The sequence below is a fragment of the Physeter macrocephalus genome, chromosome 20 (assembly GCF_002837175.3).
Source record: "Physeter macrocephalus isolate SW-GA chromosome 20, ASM283717v5, whole genome shotgun sequence".
NCBI lineage: Eukaryota > Metazoa > Chordata > Mammalia > Artiodactyla > Physeteridae > Physeter > Physeter macrocephalus.
Genome location: NC_041233.1, coordinates 27515991 through 27532559, shown reverse-complemented (window position 1 = coordinate 27532559; position 16569 = coordinate 27515991).

Below are 16569 nucleotides of genomic sequence, written 5' to 3'. Positions count from 1 at the left end.
AGAGGAGAGAGGGAGAGAGAGAGGGAAAGAGAGGGGTGGGAGAGAGACAGAGAGAAAGAGAGAGAAAGAGAGGCGGGGGAGGCGAGAGAGAGACAGAGAGACAGAGAGACAGAGAGAGAGGAGGAAGGAAGATTGGGGAAGAGTTGTTTTCAGGCCGAGGAGGTGGGACGATGTTTGTGGGCATAGGAGTATCACAGAAGAATCAGAACTACTTAGTAAAGATGGTGTTGGTTCAGTGTCTTATTAGACTTAGGGTGTGGAATCATCCCTGATTGAATTTCCCACCACCTTTCTCCCCAAATAGCTAATCCACTGCTTTGTAACCTGTGTTAGGACACTCATCTATATTTATAGAGTCTCAGACCAACTTCTCACTTAGAAAACGCAGTGTTCTCCAGGGGAGGGACACGACGTCTGATTGTGCAACCCTCCCTGATCACCGTAAAATGATGCGTGTGCAGCTTTGTTAAAACTGGATTTGTTCCACAATATTCTGTGATAACCTATATGAGAAAAGAATCTAAAAAAGAATGAATATATATATGTATAACTGAATCACTTTGCTGTACACCTGAAACCAACACAACACTGTAAATCAACTATACTCCAATACAATTAAAATAAAATTTAAAAAAAACCAAAACTGGATATATTCCAAAAACCCACGGCATGCAGGCTGACTGGTTAACCCTATAATCATGAACCAGAGAACAAATGGAGTGTGAACCTTCCTTCCTGAACCCTTACATCAGAATAGACCACCATCTTTTTGAAGTACGTTTAAGGAGAGAGCCTCCCAATCCCCAGCTAGAAGCAGGAGGACAAATAAAATGACACCCTAAGTTTGTATCAAGCCAAGGATTCTACAATTTGGGGAGCAAACCACAAACGAGACAGCCACAAGCATCTTACTGAACCATTTGCCCCCAGTAAAGCAAGATTTCATTTATTTTTCTCATGCACTAATGCTGGATTTTTAATTCCAGGCCTCCAGCCCATTAAGTCAAACAAAATTTGGGAAACGTTCAAAATTTCGAGAGAAACGCAAAGGGGAATTTGGTCTCATCAAAAGCAAACTAAGCCATTGGCAAACAGAGGCCAGTGACTTGTAATTGCACCACGAGATGTCCCAGTGGAGCGCTAAGATCTTGCAAACATTCTCCATTCCCTCACTGGATTTCTCAGTAAGTGAAGGCCAGAGTCTCCATCTGCTTTCCATCACTGTCCCCGCTGTTGCACTCTGGCAGAGCTCTGCCCTGGTTCCATCTGTCATGCCGCCAAAGTGGCCCGCCCCAACAGAGTACAGGGAGGCCTGGGCGAAGCCCCAGAGCCTGGTGCTAAGTTCTGGAGACCATGCAGTCTGCCAGGGGTGGGATTCCGTCCCTGCCTCTGACACCGTGACATCTTACTTCTCTCTGCCTTAATTCTCTACTCCTGGAAAACAGAGATCAGCAACATAATAATGAATGTGCTTTGAGATCTCATCATGCTCTATACTATGCCATAAATAGAATTCTGGCTGGGAAAGTGGAATCTTATAACCTGAAGCACTTTAAAAATAGCAAAGGATTTATCTGAAGCAGAAGAGGAATGGTCCTTTAGGGAAATGATGTTGTTGACCTTAGGCAAACACTTTCAACCCAGTGAGTCCATGAAACATAGCTGCAATGTGTATTTAATCATCCTAATAATGTTGGATTTTTAAAAAGTGACTGACACAGACCTGGCAATGGGTTGAGTGTCGCAGTTGAGCTTCTGGAAAATGATGCAGGGAATGTGTAAATGTGCACGACATCTGATCTGAACTACATAGGCTACGGAGAGTCAACCTCAAGAAGGTACCCATTCACCCATCTCTACCATGTGTTACTGAAACAACTTGGTGGGTAAGAATGAGAACAAACCCAGCCTTCAAGTAGTCCTGACATGTTGTAAAAGTAAGATCAGTTAGCATTTTCCTTTCAATCGTTTCTAATAAAATAATACCAAGTACAGAAAGATAGCTATGCATGAACATTTCATCTCAGGGTTATTATGACTGTGAAAAAAGAAAACCCAGGCAAATGACCAACACCTCTTGCATGAATTACTTGCTCCAACCCCCTCTGCCTGCCTCTAGAACTGGAGCCAGAATGATCTTTCCAATTAGCCAATCTGATCTGCAGTGATTTTTCCCCCCAAGCCTTTATGACAAAGTCCCCACTCGTTAAGTTGGCATACAAAGTTCTTCATGATCTCACCCCTACTCACCTCTGCTGCCAGTTCCCTCACCCACTGCCTTGTTCTTCCCACTCTCCCTCCACCATCCTCTACAACATTCTCTGGCAAACTAAAATTCAATTCCTTCAACAGACCATGCATCTGTCCTCTGTGCAATCATATATGCTGTTCCCTCTAACTTGAACACTTTTCCCACACTTCTCCCTGGTTAGTTGTGATGCATTGCCAGGTCTCAGCTTCAAGGTCACCTTCTCCAGGAAATTCTCTCTAATCCTTGCCTAAAACTGGATTCCAGTGAGCCTTCAAATGTTCTACGTCTGTATATCCACTACAAAGCTCTTATCATGAGTAACAGTTGTCAACGTGAATAAATCTTTTCTACGGACTCCACTCTCTGTAATGACTGAAGTCAATTTAATTTGCTTGTCAGTTTATTCTTAGCATTATGCCCAGCATATGGTAAGCACTTAATAATTGCTCATTTTAGTGTTGCTGTTATACATTGGGAAATACTAAAGTCAATTATGCAATTGATATTCATATTTAAAGAGATGGGCTGATATGCAGTCAATAAAAGTGAAATTCATGCAGATACAGAATATAAAAAACACCTGTATTAATGTTCTCTGAAAAAAGAAAAATAAAAAACATCCACTTGCAGCATGAACACAATTATATACCAATGCACTGGGGAAAAAAACTCGAAGTAAATAAAGTTAATATGCTAATAGTGGCTTGTTTTGAGATGTCAGGACTATGGGTAATTTTTTCTCCAATATCATTAATTTTCTAAATTTTATAAAATAAATATTTTTACACTAGAAAATATAATGTTAATATATAACTAAAAATAAAATATTCTTATTGTAGGAAAATATAAAATCACCAAAAAGTTCAGAGGAAAAGAATATGAAAACCACCTATAATCTCACCGCTACTGAGATGGTGGTAAGTATTCATCCTCTGTGTATATGCCTGAATGTTTACCTGAAAATCACCTGGACAAACGACACAAAGTGGCAAATTGCATGAAACTAGACTATGAACTATGGGTTCTCCTTGGAATCTCTGGAAAGCAGTAACCAGATGCAAATATTTGTTCTTTTTGTTTGCTTCCAACATCCACCCATTCATTTATTCATTCCTAATAGACTCCTTGAGCTCCTGCCAGATGCTAAATGCTGAGCACCAGAGGAGGGAGAAATAAGCCCAGATTCTGGAGTCACCTGCCCATGTTTATAACATGACTGCTATACTAGGGGAGTGTGTAAACTCCCAGAGGAATGTGGTCAAGAGGGGAATGACTCCCTCAAGGGAGTGAGGAAGGAAGGGAATTCCCAGCAGTGATGATGGTGTTAGAAAGGAACAATGCAGCAGGAATCCTGGGGCTTTTGAGAAGAAAAAAGAACCCAGCAGAAAAACAGAAGAGAAACAGACAAACATCAGGAGTAGCTGTAGAGAGCAGGCAAGAAACTGGCCACACCGTTCCTCAAACATTCCAGCTCTGATTTTATCAAAATTACGGCACTATGAAAATGGGTAGCCTCTGCCCTGTTGCCTGAGGGACGAAGTTTGTCTTTTGGGTAAATATTAACGGGAATAATTTATATTTCTAGTATCATGTCGATAGAACATTTCCTTGCAGACTTTTGAAACATATCATTGAGAATTTTGCTTTTAAATAAACTTCCCAGCGCTCAGAATTATGATTAGAAAGCAGGACTGGGCAAAGGCAAGTAGTTTAAACCATGAGGCTATCATTTAAAGGTCTTTTCTCTAGTTCTACAAAGTCTCTACCCAATGCAGCTGGTATCCGGTGGTATCACAGAGTATCTCTGTTGACCATAGACATCACCGTGGTTCTGCACTGGTGTTCTCATTCCAACACTCAAATGACCACAGAAAGAGAAAATATAATTCTTTGCTCCAAACACTTCTCAAGCCCAGACTCTTGTCAAACCCACAGATCTGTATCTTGCTCTCTTGGGATTATGATCCTTACAGGTGCTGGAGAAGATCAAAAAGCGATGGAGAGTTTGCTAATCAATGGGTTTAAAGCTTCAGTAACGCAAAATGAGTAAGTTCTAGAGATCTAGGGTACAACACTGTGCCTACACTTAACAATACTGTATTGCACACTTAAAAATTAGTTAAGCAGGTAGATCTCAAGTTAAGTGTTCTTACCACAATAAATTTTTTTAAAAATTGAAAACAATGTGTTAGTTGAGCTAACACTGGCAGAAGTAGGCAAACTTGTGTTCTTCCTGTGATTTTGAAACTATGTTCCTGCTCATGTGTAACATGGCAGAGGGTGATGCAACTGATTATATCTAGAGTCTGATAATCTAAAATTCTACATTTCACATACTTCTTAATTCGGGGTTTCCTAAAGATCATATTTTAATGCAAAACAAATGTTCTAATTTAGGTCTCCTTCCAGGACATCATGTGAGAGTGGTTAAATGGGGAGACTGCCCAGGACAGTGATGAAGTCGTTTAAGGAGTTCAGCTATCTGTAAGCAAGGCAGAGTGATGTGATGGAAACCACCCAGGATTTAAAGACAGATGACTTTGACCCTTACTTGTTCACCTTCTTGCTGTGAGATCTTGAACACATCTCTTTCCCTCTCTTGTGCCTCTTTTCATTCATCTACAAAAATGAAACAGTTAATAAAATCTGATTTACGGTGTTGTTGTGATTACATAAGATAATGAGATAAGGTGAGTTATTTTAATTAACCAAATCTCAAGATTACGCAGGATTTAGGAGTTATTCTTGGACTGGATTAAATCTGGACCAAGTAACTTCTAGCACATCCATTCACTGGTTATTCTGCCAAGTTACCCTGTGAGTAGACGGTGTGTGTCGAACTCCTCTGGGCATCCATAGCTCTGAAATGTTGACTGAATGAGAGGATGAAGGGAAAAACAGTGCTTTTTAAGTTTATTACATTATTTAAAAGTAAATAGAACAAGGAGAGGACTGAATCTTCCCACACCTTAAGCACCTAGAAAATGACCATTCTTCCCTGGGATGTACCAACAACTCCAAGGGTCTTTTCCTGCCCTCCTCCACTCTCCACAGCTGAGCCCAGGCCAAGGTGCACTCTTCCTCTCCCAGGCACCCTCCACCTGCCACATCTCAACAGGAGCACCTGGTCCACAGCCCTGCACTCCTGTCCTTCCAATGAGCATTATGAGCTTTTTCAGGCACAGAGTGACTCTTATTTATGGGCACTCAATAACTATTTTGGAGTGGATAGAAGGATCAAAGTTTGTATGATTGGGCAGATGGTGAAGAAGGGAAGATGACTGAGTATTGAGTTGAAGCTCAACTGTCCTGAAATTTTGAAAAGTTCTTTCAGCCTTTCTGAGCTTTTTAAAGATTTTTACCTTAAAAGTAGGTAGAATCAAAGAATTGCCAGGTTCTACGGACTCAATAATAATGGTTTTGCTTCACGAATCTGCTCCAGGGAAAGCCCCTCTTGAACCAAGTATGTCTCTCTTTCAGAAGGGACACACTCAGGGTCATGATGGATGAAAGGGCACCTGACAATCCAAACTGAATCAACCTTGAAGATCAATGGAGGACAGATGTCATAGTGCAGTCCACTCCTGTGACAACCACAGGGGCATATCAAGGTGAGAAGAACCACTGAGTGCCCTTTAACTTCTCAAGGGGAACAAAAAATATGCAACTAAAAGACCGAAAGAGGGGGACTTCCCTGGTGGTGCAGTGGTTAAGAATCCACCTGCCAATGCAGGGGACACGGGTTTGAGCCCTGGTCCGGGAAGATCCCACATGCCGTGGAGCAACTAAGCCCGTGCACCACAACTACTGAAGCCCGCACACCTAGAGCCCATGCTCTGCAACAAGAGAAGCCACCGCAATGAGAAGCCCGCACACTGCAACTTAGAGTAGCCCCCAACTCACCACAACCAGAGAAAGCCCGCGCACGGCAACAAAGACCCAATGCAGCCAAAAAAAAAAAAAAAAAAAGACGTAATTCTTCTTTAGAACATAAGATTCTCCAAAAATATCTCTAACTGGCTATATATCTATCTCATTTCTATTTTTTTTTAAAATAAAAATCAAATGAGTTCCCATTCCACCTCATCTGGGCCAGGTATTTAGAATACAAGAAAATACAAAAGTTCATCAAAACCTCCTTTACAATAGTAACACCTCTCTCCCTACTCCCTTTGAGATGTTAAGAGTTTGCTGATCATGGTGGATTCCAATGAAGATGCCACTGAAACTTTACCCCTTTCCCCAAAAGAACATTCAGTGAAAGATGGCATTGTGACCAAAACACCAGTATGTTCCCTTCACACACGTCAAGTTAATACTGCAGGATGTGTGGACTATGCACAGCGCTCTTTCCAGAATCGCATCCATATTTCCCAAACCCATCCACTCAGCACTTCTCCAGTTTTTAAATAAATACCATATGCACATGCAAATGAACCGTGCCAGCTCTTCCTGTTGATTCTCTTGTTTGGTAATTCGTAGGCTTTCCTCGCTGGTCAGTTAAACAAAGATGGGAGTACTTTTGGATACTCTGATCACTGGATTAAATCATCATCATTTGTAAATAAAGCTGGAAAAGTTTCAAGTGTTCAGGTTATCCTCACAAATACAGGTCATTTCAGGAGGTGGAGGGTCAGCGGACCGTGTGAGAGAGAGGGAAAGGTAAAGTTAGAGACAGGAAAAGAGGAGACAGGAAGAGGGCATAGGGGATGGAAAGACTATCTGAATAAACTATTTTTTAAAATGTGTTAATTCTCCCAGATGAAAATAGGAGAACTCCATGAATAAATGAATAGGAACAGGCCATGGTGTGACTTTCCTCACTGTTCTTTCGGCCCTGTTTGGTCCCAGACCTTAACAGGTAAAATGACAAACGCTTCCCATCAGCTGTGAGCTCTGACTTCTGAAGTTCACTCTTCTGAATGACCATAAAAAGACATGGCTTTCGAAACCCACCAGCCAATCACATCCTTAAACTGAAGAGAATTATCTATGGGTTGGCCAAAAAGTTCCTTCGGTTTTAAAGTAAAAGTAAAAGACACATTTTTCATTTTCACCAAGAACTTTACTGAGCAACGTATTCACCGTTTTGTTCCATTACTTTCTGCCATTTTTCAGGCAACTTCATAATTCCATCTTTCCAAAACTTTTTGTCTTTTTGAGCAAAGAACTGTTCCAGGTGCCTTTTGCAGTCTTCCAGAGAATTGAAATTTTTTCCATTAAGAGAATTTTGTAAAGACTGAAATAAATGGAAATCTGAAGGTGCAACATCTGGTGAATACGGCGGATGAATCAGAACTTCCCAGCCAAGCTGTAAGAGTTTTTGCCTGGTCATCAAAGAAACATGAGGTCTTGCGTGTGGTATCCTGATGGAAGATTATGCGTTTTCTGTTCACTAATTCTGGACACTTTTCATCGAGTGCTGCTTTCAGTTGGTCTAATCGGGAGCTGTACTTGTTGGAATTAATCATTTGGTTTTCCGGAAGGAGCTCATAATAGAGGACTCCCTTCCATTCCCACCAGGTACACAACATCATCTTCTTTGGATGAAGACCGGCCTTTGGTGTGGTTGGTGGTGGTTCATTTCTCTTACCCCACGATCTCTTCTGTTCCACATTATTGTACAGTATCCACTTTTCATTGCCCGTCACAATTTGTTTTAAAAACGGAACGTTTTCGTTACGTTTCACTAGAGAACTGCATGTGAAATACAGTCAAGGTTTTTTTTTTGCTTAACTTACGTTAAGCTGGTACAAATGATTTTCAATGCTTGATTTGGATATTTTGAGTACATCAGCTACCTCCTGTGTGGTATAACGTTGATTGTTCTCAATTATTGTTTCGATTTGTTCGCTATCAACTTCAACTGGTCTACCCGACTGTGGAGCATCGTCCAGAGAGAAATCTCCAGCACAAAACTTCGCAAACCACTTTTGACACATTTGATCAGTCACAGTACCTTCTCCACACACTGCACAAATCTTTTTTTGCGTTTCAGTTGCGTTTTTACCTTCCTTGAAATAATAAAGCATAATATGCTGAAAAAGTTGTTTTTTCTTCCATCTTCAATATTAAAATGGCTACACAAAAATTCACCAATTTTGATAAGTTTTTTTTTTCTTTAAATGCATGCTATGACAGTTGTCACAATATAGTCTAACAAAATTGTTTCGAGTGAAGTTAAAGACAACTAAGCACTACTACAGCCACCTTACGTAAAAACACCAAATAAACCTTTTGGCCAACCCAATACTTGGCTTAAAATGATGATGGGCTTTTTAAATCGATGTAGGCACAGCATCCCACTGATCCTGGCAGGGATAATTTTGCTTCTCACCATTTCCCTCACATTCAGCTGAACTATCTGGAAACACACCTGGGTACGACACCATCCCCAAACACACAATGCAGCTTTTATTTCTCTAAGTGTCAAAAGCTGGCCTCATGTAACAAAGGACCGCAGAGTGCAGGTGCTACAAGGTTCCCTCTGTCTCTGAGCCATTAAGAAAACACTGAAGAAAAAATAAGCTTTGCAGATTTCACAAAGCAACCAGAGTCCAAGATGGTCATATTGTTTGGGGTCTTGTGACTCTGGGTCCTGTTTCTAATTGCTACTGCAACAAATAACCACAAATACAGTAGCTTAAAACAGCACAGATTTATTACCTTCGGCTCTGAAGATGAGAAGTCCGAAATGGGTCTCACCGGGCTTAAGTCAAGGTGTCAGCAGAGCTGGTTCCCTCTAGAGGCCCCAGTGAAGAGCTGTTTCCTTGCCTTTGCCAGCTTCTAGAAGCTGCCTACGTTTCTTCGCTCATGGCTCCTTCAAAGCAAATCATGGAACCTCTACTTCTGTTGTCACATCTCCTTTTTCCATCTGTGATCCTTTTGCCTCCTTCTTACTAAGATCCTTATAAAGGCCCCACTGGGCCCACCTGCTACTCCAGGATAACCTCCCCGTCTCAGGATCCTTAACTCAATTACTCCTGCAAAGTCCCTTTTACCATGACCAAGGTAGGAAGTTGTGGTTTCATATGCCATGGTAAGGGAAAGAGACTTAGGAAGAAATACCTGAAGGAAGGGCGGGACTTAGCCCCCAGATATCCAGGCAAGAGATCCAGGCGGGGAATCCCGCATGGCCTGGGCTGAGCGGAGAGCATGAGCTCCCCAGTATGCTTCGGACAGCAAAGAGGACAGAGGGCTACAACAGAGTGAGTGAGGGGAGAAGGCCGGGGGGTGGGGGTGGGGGTCAGGTGAGGTCGGAGAGGTCTCCCAGGACTTCAAATGCCCATGTAAGAGCTTGGTTTTTATTTTAAGAAAAAGCCAGCAATCAAATAAGCACATTTAGGATCAGAGATTTTTAGACATCTTTTTTTTTTTTTTTTTTTTTTAGCTTGCTTCACATACGGACATTTAAAAATTAGCTGCTAAATGCTTCTTTTGGGGAATGTGAGGCATTCTCATAATAATAATAAAAAAGTGCCTTGGGCTTTCTTACAACTGGCTACATCAAAGGATTTTCACTAGTAATTTGGGGAGCGTCTGCCTCTGGGTGCCACTGCTGTGATTTCAAAATAGAATTATCTCGTGCTATGTGATTTCTTGAATCATTAGTTTTCCATTTTCTCTTCCTCTTTTCTTTACATTCAATTTTGTTAGTCCTGCGCTAGTATACACAAGAAGTTTATAAAAAATGGTGGCTCATGGGCAAAGGGGTGTAGGGGGCAGTTGCTGAAGAAGGAAAGAAGTGGAGCCTCTTCCCTGGGCTGCGTGACCAGACCCCCTGGCTCTGTTCAATCAGTGGAGAGCAGAATCTGTCAGGGTGCCCAGCTTTTCCAAAACAATGGGAGTATTGTAGGAAAAAAACAGAAGGCCACGGGGAAAATCAGGCAAAGAGACCTCTTCACAAGACAGTGGACTACTTCCCTTGATTTAACTAAGCCTTTCACGGCAGCACAGGCCCAGAATGAGGGTGTTTTTGTCACACGGAGAAGGGTTCTTACCAGAAGCCCAACCATCAAGAACGAAGTAGAACCCTGGTCCCACCCCTTTAATTACTTGGCTGACAGCAAGCTCAAACACTTCAAAATTATAATTATCAACAATTCTAGGTCATTATGCTCTGAACAGTACTTATCTTCAAAGATTAATAATTTTAGCATTATCAAGGAAAAATAACAAAATTAGTTAATTTCCTGCTCAGCCAAAGTCCCAAGTCTTTAAAGGAACAGCCTTCAGGTAGCGAGCAAGGGATGTACCACTGGCCCTCGGGGGCCTCCCAGAGTATCATTTATGTGGAGCAGCAGACAGGTGGGCCCAAGGACACAGGAACTCTTGGCCCTCTCACCTGCCTTTCCCCACCTCTGACTTCCAAGCTCAGTGAAGAGAAGAGGCTGCCAAAGGGGATAAGGAGGAACTATCCCAGGGGCTCCGATTCTTCTGGATATTTGGCTCCATGGTCCTTCTATACACCAACATTCCTAGGTCTGCACTATACTGTGGAGTGTCCTGTTCTAATGAGAAACCATCAAAAAGATGAGTCCAGGCATGAAGCGAAGAGCAAGCAGGAGACAATAGGAGAAATGAGGACAGAGCATCAGGGGACAACAGAGCTCTTGCAGGGGCACCCCAGTTTGGTTAAGCAACTTGCAGAGCAGATAAAACACTTCTGGTTGCTAGATTTGGGCCATGAGGTGCCAGTGTGTGACCTCTGGGACAAACGTGACAGTCCTTGAGGTTCTGTGGAGAAGGAAAATAGAGTTCCATTTGCAAAGCTTTCTCTAGGAACTTCAAATTCCTTGGCCCACATATGATTATTTACATCCTTTCTAAGTTACATATCATTGTGAAAAATGTCTCTATTTTAAAGAATCTAAGATAGCCATGTTGATACAGGAGAAGAAATTAAATTAAGGTAAAGACTGCAGGAAATGCCCACTGTAATAAACCCTTCCTTAGCGATTCTTCGGTGAGAAAATACAGGACCACAGACCTGGGCAGGCTCATGGGGAACCTCTCCTCACCATGGCCAGCAAGGCAATAAAGAACTCAGCTGCATCCTACCTTTGTAAACTCACCCCATCTCCCCTCCCCCGTAGTCATGAGGCATCTCCTGCACTGGCTTTTGTGTCTAGCCCTTGACCATTCCAAGCTTGTTCCAGACCCAAGGATTTTGATCTAGCACTTTCCTCTGCTGGAACCTGCCCCATATTCCTCACTTGGCCTAACCCTTTTCCTCCTTCATATATCAGATCAGATGCCACCTTCCCCTGGAGGGTTCCCTAACCATCTTCTTCAAGGGAAGAGGCTCTCTACACCACACTCAGGTACTCGCCAGACATCACCTTATTTTATTCTCTTCACAGCACGTAAGACTCTCTGAAGGCATCTTGTTTACTGTCCATTGTCTGTTGCTGCTGCTAGAAATGGACTCCTGCCTGTCTGGTTTTTCAATATATAAACTAGGGCCAGTTACCTAATTCGCAGGGGTCATGACAAATAAAATTGTGGGGCTCCTTGTTCAAGAAGCAACAGAAGTTTTCTTTCTCTTTTCCTCTGTGGTCTCAACCGTTCAACGTGTTTTTTGTTTTTTGTTTTTTTGCGGTACGTGGGCCTCTCACTGCTGTGGCTTCTCCCTTCGCAGAGCACAGGCTCCGGACGCGCAGGCCCAGCGGCCATGGCTCACGGGCCCAGCTGCTCCGCGGCACGCGGGACCCTCCCGGACCGGGGCACAAACCCACGTCCCCTGCATCGGCAGGAGGACCCCCAACCACTGTGCCACCAGGGAAGCCCATCAACGTGTATTTTTTATCTGCTACTTCATATCATGTTTTGACCGTGGGGAAAGTACAGACCCCATCCCCACCCCACCGCAGATGTCCAGAGTCCTCACCTCGTGACATGGCGTGCAGGGCACGCACATCTAACCGTGACTCTAACCCTGTCTGTGCCCAGGGCCCCTTCAGGGTTGGAGTTAAGGGGAATGGGTGGTCAAGGACCTGTTCCAGGGAGGCCAGGGGGCATGGGAGGACTCTGAGCCTCCAGCATATACCCCACTGTCCTACGGCACTTCACTTAAAAAATACAGATCCAAAGACAAAATTATTTTAAAAATCTCAAAATGGCAACCACAGAACATTAAACCTCAAGCACAGTGCCAATGAGTCCAGTCTTGTTCCCAGGATACTGGGGATACTGCCTGGCATGCTGTAGAGAGTGAAAGAATGCATGAAAGCATAAGCAAGTAAATAAACCAGTAATTCCACAAGCCACTCCTATTTTACCTATCTTGTGGGCAAACTGGCTTGCTTTTCATGAATGAGTAACTCTTCCTTGAGAGCATACCATCCACAAATCATTATACTGGGACCTCTAAGGACATGAGAAGATAAATCAGGAGCAGCCTCCTTCATCAAATCTGCAATCCAGTAGTAGAGCTAAGATAATGCCCACAAACAACTCCTCTATGAGGTAAAAAATGGAAAGTGACCCAAGGTACAGTACGATGGCAGCTCAGAGATCTACATAGCTTCAGGGACCACAAAAGGTTTTATGAAAGAGGTGGCATTTGAGTGGGCCTTTTAAAAAGATATGGGATTTAGTCATAAAGAGAATGCAGAAAATGATCACAATGTCAGCAGAGGGTAAAAGGTAGAAACCCGGAATTATGTACAGAACAGAGCTCATAGTTCTCAAGAAGGAGGGTCAGGAAGTAGCTTGGATAGGTAGTTCAGGACCAAATACAGAGAATCCTGGAGGCATTTAGTATTTGTGAGGGAAGAATTGACATCGTCAGGTGGTAATGCCCTGGTATAATAGTTATCTTTTACTGTGTAACAAACTACCACAAAGCGTCTAACAACACATATTTATTGCCTCACAGTTTCTTTGAGTCAGGAATATGGTTACACCTTAGCTGGATCCTCCTTTCTGCTTCAGGTATCTCACAAGGTTGCCCTCAAGGTATGAGCCAGGGCTGGGGTCTCATCTGAGGCTCAACTGGGGAAGCTTCCAAGCTCACACGGTTGTTGGCAGGATGCAACTCCTTGTGGATAGAGGGCGACAGCTCCTCACTGTTGACCAGAGACCACCCCCCAGCTGCTTGCCATGTAGGTCTCTCTAGCATGGCATCTTGCTTCATGAAGGCAAGAGAGTCCTCCAGGAAGTCAGAAGTCACAGTCTTAGGTAGCCTAGTCATCGGAGTGACAGCCCATCAACATTTCCATAATCCATTGGTTACAAGCATGTCACAGACCGTGCCCACACACAAGGTGAGGGAATTTCACAAGAAGTGGGAATACCAGGAAGCTGGTATCATCAGGGCCATCTGAGAAGTTGCCTGCCATCCTGGAGTAGAACAGAATGAACTGCTGCAGAGACCAAAGGTGAAGAAACCATCTAAGAGGCTATTACACAAGCCAGGAGGGAAAGAATTAGACCCAAAGAGAAAGGAGTAACTTTAGGGAGAATGGGTATTTTCAAGGGCATTTTCAGGGGTAGGATTCACAGCCCATAGGTCTTGGCAATGAGTTCTAGGTGGGTGGTAAGGGAGAGGAAGAAAGTAAAAGAAGATGCCAAGGTTTTGAACTCAAATTATAATTAGAGGAATAGTTAACATAAAGAGAAAATAGAGGCGGAGAGGTCAGTTGTGTTTGTCCTGGTGGGAAAACAGGGAACGTATTGAAGTGAGCTTCTAGAACACCATCCAAGGTGAGCATATACTTGGAAGTGCTGAATTTCAAGAAAGCTACTGAGGCTGTAAATCTATATTTGAGAGTCACCTGCACACAGGTGACAGCTGATGGCATGCAACTGGATGAAGAGGATGGAGGAATCTCGAACTATTTCATCAGCTTGGAATGCGGGATACCTGGCGACTCTGCTCCTCTTGCCTGAATTTCAGCCTTACTTCCAGGCTGGAGTCCGGAAGGGCCTTAAGAGAACCTCCAAGTCAAAACAAAAACTTGACTGTGTCTGTGAAGTCTGCCCAGAGCCAACTGATTGGACCACTGGTCTCACCAGGATTTTTCCAGAGGCAGAGAGAGGTCTAGCTCCAGGCAAAAGGTCCCAACAAACACACATATCTACACTGACTTGTAAGTAATAATGATAAGAGGAATAATTTTACACAGCTTCTTAGTATTTTCAAATCACCTATATTATGAATCGAACCTGAGGACCAGCTATTTCATTTTGCAGATGAGAAAACTGAGGCTTGCCCTAGGTTATACAGACAGCATTTAAGACTAGAATCTTTGCTTCTTGAATTCTCACCCAGTGCTTACTTCTTTCCACCATACAAAATCCATGACCTAGAACATGAGTCTAAGATGGATTCTCCCAGCTTTTCATGTACAAAGTCAAGGACACATTTCATTTAATACAAACAACAGTGTGCACACATACCCCATAGCTCCCAGAGATTAATTAAATTTGGAAGCCCTGAAGACCCAAAATCTCCAAGTAAAGAAATGATCTTGGAATACGGAATTAGATGAGAATAAGAAAACCCTGGTCTTTGTAGAGAAACTCTCCTCTTGTGGGAAACTCAAGTTTAAGGTTAAAGAACCTCAGCTGGCTTCTTGGTTGCAGTTATCTAGTGAGGAGCTGAGCAAACTTTCAAGCCAGACCAAAAACCCAAGGCATTCCCCATTGCCAATCCATATCACAATCAATGTTGATTGAATGTCTGAATGTAATTTGAATGAAAAGCATTTCAAAGCACAAAAGTTCTGTTCCCAATAAGTTTAGTCTATACAATCAAATGCATTCTTTCTGGTCCAATCAGCAGAGACTTGGCAGAATAAAGGTCTTTGGTATGAGCAAAAAAATCCAAGCTTAAATCTTACAATTGCCCCTTTGAGGGTCGTTGACTCGGCAAGTTTTACAGTGGTGTACTGAAATGAATACTGCCTCTATGCAAAGCAACAGGAGGTCACATTGTAATTAGAATGCAATCAGTGGAATTGGTTATGGCTTGGTTTTCTTCCTGAAATGACAATCTACGCCACATCTGCCATTACATTAATATTTTCCGCATTACTAGAAGAACAGAGGGAGGGGTTGGGTGGAGGGGAATCCAGTGTCTTTTCACTGAGCAACTGATAGAGTTGTCTTTAGCTAGAAGTCCACACGAGCTAATCAAGGCCCATGCAGTTCACCTTTAAAATACCCAAACCATCTGGCAGGCTGGCCCATGATAAATCTCAATGATAAATGTCTCCATTTTGATGTTACAAAGGAACCGCAGACCTGCTCAGTTTTGGCAGAGTTGAAAACATCCTGGCAACAGCAGAATAGAACTCAGATGTCCCAAAATAGAGAAGTAAATCATTTTGACCTGAGGGGCATAATATATTTAGAGAAAACCTGATTGTAATAAAAAGGTTGGACTCATCACAGTTTCTGTTATAGGAGTGGCGATATATTTTTTTGGAATACTCTCCGGTTTAGTGAAAACTTTAGCATGTACAATTTAAAAGTCTTCATTCTTTTTCTTCCCCCCTCCCTTCTTTTTGTGAGTCTTCGGACATCTCTCTCTGCTATTTGTGAACTACAACAGTCTCCCCTCTCTGGTTCTCAGACATCCTGCAGGGCAACTGTTGAGGCGAGCACGCCTTCAGAATGATTAATCCGTTTGCCTTTCAGAGGTCTGTTTTGCTGGGCCCATGGCCACTGCCAAGAAAGGACACACTGTGACCACCAGCACCAGGAAGCAAAGACACAGCCTCTAAACTCAAGATCAGCCTGGACATGATGCTGAGAGGGAGCTGTAAAATAAATTATGCTGTGTGGCTTGGGAAGGTAGACTTTATGTCAAGCCAAACTTCAGAAACAATTTATGGTGTGGTCAGTTGGCCTTATTTATTTCATCTTTCCCCCACAAACTTACGAAATTAAACAAACATGAATATGGAGTGTCAAGGGCAAGGTACTAAGACTCCCAATGCTAGCGGCCCCTGCCCCTCTTCCCTGGCTGGACACACAACTCCACCACCTCCACTGGATCTGAAGCTCAGCATGAAGGATCCCAGCCTAAGAGAGGGGGGTGGCCAATAAAAACAGGGGCTCCATTGGCTTCAGGTCTCCCGGGGAGCTGCCTGGGACCCTGTGACCTCTGAGTAAAGCACTCTGGTCTGACTGGTTGCAATAGCTTGACCAATTCCCTCTGCTGCTGCCTGGGTCACTTTCTGGTGACTAATGGGAAAGACAGATTTCCCATCGGCTCCCTGAGAGACGGTTTGATAAAATGATTTTGCTCACACACCCAAAAGGGGAACCAGAAATAAGCATGGGAAGTGACGTGTCTCCAGTGAAAGAGA